We start from the raw sequence: 3,504 nt of genomic DNA, 5'->3' as shown, positions 1-3,504 counted from the left end.
GTTTTTAACAGTGAACTGGCCCCTGTTTAAAAAGTTTGAGGACCCCTGGTAGAGTAATATCAAACCTATTAGCTATCAGAACTCGAAGAGATTCCTAGAATCGATAATATAAAATTTCAACTTTATCAGGAAAAAAAATCCAGGTTCGTAGGAATGAGGAGAATGATTTATCCAAAGTCACATATCCTGCTCGTTGGTTCAAGGCAACTAGAACTCAGGGTCCAATATTATATATATTTTAAAAAATCAAAGATGGCTTTTATTGATGCTCCAATTTGAAAGGCATGGTAACGCTAATACAACAAACATCATCAGGGCAAGTTAGAAAAGCAACGCAGATCTCTGAAATGACTTTACAGTGACAAGGAGCCTGAATGAAATAAGGGACTGGCGGCCTCTGGCAGGCGTCTTACTTCGCGTTCTTCACAAACTCCGCCCCCTTCGTGATGGAGGCTTTCAGCTCGCGGATGGCTTCAGCGATCATCTTCTCCTCGCCACCAATGCCCAGGTTCTTCTCCAGCCCGCTTCCCCCAGTAGAAACAGCGTGCAGAAGTAGGTGTAATCTGTCTCCTGGGAATTCACAAAGGCGCACTCGATGAGTCCCTCCTTGCCGTTCAACGCGTCCACGATGGAGAAGACGAAGCAGGCACCTGTGTAGGCCACGGACAAGGTGGCAGAACCTGCCCCGCTTTCGCCTGGACAACCTCCGTGCCGGCCTCCTGGATGCGCCCGCGAGGGCCGTCAGCTGGTCCAGCGGGAAGTCCACCTTGGGCGTCCGCTGGGAGATCAGGGACAGGATGCTCTTCCCTGCGTGGCCGCCACTGACGGGGACCTTGGCTCGAGCCGGGTCCAAACCCTTCAGCTCTGCCACAAAAGCGTTGGCCCTGACGACGTCCAGGGCGGTCACGGCCAAGGTTTTCCTGGGGTTGTACATGCCGTGCTTCTTGAACGCCTCCGCGGTGAGGGCGATGGTGGCGCTGACCGGATTGGCCATGATGCGGATCAAGGCTTCGGGGCGATGCTGGGCACAGGCGGCCACCAGGGTGGCGTTGGAGTTGAACAGGTCGTCCTGCGTCACACCTGGTTCTCTTGGGACTCCCGCTGGGAGGACCACCAGGTTACAACCTTTGAAGCAGTGGGGCAGCTGCTCCGTCCGAGGGACCCTTTCACATGGGCTCTGGTCTCGATGTGACTCAGGTCGGCGCCTACTCCAGGGATCCGAGCAATATCGTCCAGGGTCAGGCGGCTCATCAAGGGGCTGTTCTTCAGAAGTGACGGGGCTGCTCGATTCCTCCAGAAGCGCCCAGCACGGCTGCTTTAGCATGGTTCTGGGTCTGGGTGCTGACGCTGCAGGGGTGAACAGGCCGGGGAGCAAGTGACTCCCCAACATCACATTTTTCCGCCGAGTTAACAAGAGACAATGTGTGCAAAAAGAGTCCACCACACGCTACATCTTTTCTCTCCACATTGGAAGCCAAAGTCAAGGGACACATGCGAGTCGTATATAACCAAATCTATTGTTATAGACACGATTGTTTCAGTAATGTAGGCTATTTAAACCAGCCTATTGAAAGCATGGCTTTCGAATTATAATCGGGACTTTGTTTGCACGAAGTCTTTAAAATCGGATTTGGGTTTTGTAATTACTACAGCTCTGTCCTCAGACTAGCCACATTTCAAGAGCCCAGCAGCCACACGGGGTTGGTGAAGACCATACTGCACCACACAGGGCTGAATTCTTGGAGGGTGTGGGCTTTCAACTCAGTTCCTTTGGTCAGATATCTAATTTGGCGTCATACATAATGACAATGCTTCTCAAGGCCTGAATCTGGATTCTCCAACACGATAACTCTTGGCCCCGAGTTACTTCAGAGGGTTCTGAAGGCAATTAATGAGATAACGTCTGGATGCAGTAGAAGGTTCTACCTGTCTAAACTCTTTTATGTGTCTGTGGGGAAGTCCCATGAGCACCCATGGGAACTATGCAGGTTCGTGCAGTGGAAAAACAAACATATCTCAGCAGACAAGGAATAATACTAGGTTAGTAACAGAGGTGCCCTCTCCCAGTGTGGGTGGGGACTTTCTGCCGAGAGCTGACAAGTTGTAAAGTCCTGTTGGGCTACCACCTGAGTGAAGTCAGAATCTTGGGAGGATGCTAGGTATGAGGAGAGGCAGGAAAGTAAGCTATTGTTTTCAGATGTCCCCTGTGGCCCTGTCCCCACCAGTGGCAGGGCACGAAAGGCAGAACACTGCTGTTTAGTGTTTGGAAAAGCTACTTCAGACTTAAATTCTCTGGCCGACGTTGGTCAGGTTCCTATTAGCCAGCCTATGGGACAGAATTTCCAAGGGCAGCAAACTTGATGTTTTTCTCCCTCTCAAGCCAAATTTCTGTAAATTGCAAGGATGCAGGTTACCCCCAAATATGAGTCCATTTCTGGACTCATGCGAGTAGCCTTCTTGCTCAAATTGCCTAGTGACTAAACACCTCTAAATGCATGAAAATATTGTTGTGAGACATGGGTGGGTGTGGCTAGTCTTTTTGAACCAGATGATATCTTAAATAAATGAATTTAATTGACTGAAAAGCCGGTTGAGTGTAGAGAGTGATGAAGACAAGTTAAATTGTGTGTGTGTGTGTGCATGCACACACACAAAATTCTTTTTAGTCTTAAGTAAGACATTGTCTGGGGAAGAAAGGTTTAGGAAATCCTAGTTGTGTACTGAAAGTTGTGTACTGAAATCCTAGTTGTGTCCTCATGACACAATAGTTAAGGCATTTGATGGCTACTCCCAAAATTGACTGTTTGAACCCACTAATTGCTCCATAGGAGAAATATATGGCAATCTACCCTTTCCTAGAGAGTTTCTGTGACCTGGAATAGAACTGATGGCAAATTATTTCCCCAAAGACAAAGTTTGAGAATTATACTTTGACTAAGTTTTCATGGCTAATGAGAGGCCAACCCTGGATTCTTCCTGGCTGCAAAGTCTCTGTCATTTCTACTATGCTGAGAAAACCCAAGGCTCCTATATATGACCGAAGAGGAATCGCCACCATGATTCACTTTTGGGGGTTCATCCACGTTAGAGTGAGGATTTATATATATATTTTAAAGCGCAAAGAAGCCGAATATTAATTTTAGTACAAAAGTCCTACATATTTGGAGATGCTTAAGGTGCTTATATTTTAAGCATTTGATAATATTTTGACAGAATCCTTAAAACCATGAAAGCTTTAGGCAATAGAAGGCTAGATAGATACAGGTGGATGTCTGCTTTTAGACCAACTCCGTCTCACGGCAATCTCACACACATGGAACACAGCGCTGCCCAGTCCTGTGTCATCCTTACAATGTCCAGCATGCTGGAGTCACTCATGTAGCTATGGTCAGGCCATCTCAGCAAAGTTCTTCATTACCCTTGTTCCTCTGCTTCACCAAATCGGATGCTCTCCCGCCATGACTGATTCTTCCTGATTATATGTCCAAAGCACATGAGTCAGGT

At 47.7% G+C, this 3,504-nt stretch overlaps 1 pseudogene; it reads right to left on the bottom strand.

The window, feature by feature from the left end:
* Positions 1-409: 409 nt before the first annotated feature.
* Positions 410-1,493, bottom strand: LOC142452568 (malate dehydrogenase, mitochondrial pseudogene; annotated as a pseudogene).
* Positions 1,494-3,504: the final 2,011 nt, after the last annotated feature.

The sequence above is a fragment of the Tenrec ecaudatus genome, chromosome 7 (assembly GCF_050624435.1).
Source record: "Tenrec ecaudatus isolate mTenEca1 chromosome 7, mTenEca1.hap1, whole genome shotgun sequence".
In the NCBI taxonomy this organism is placed as follows: Eukaryota; Metazoa; Chordata; class Mammalia; order Afrosoricida; family Tenrecidae; genus Tenrec; species Tenrec ecaudatus.
This window is presented reverse-complemented; position numbering and strand designations above follow the sequence as displayed.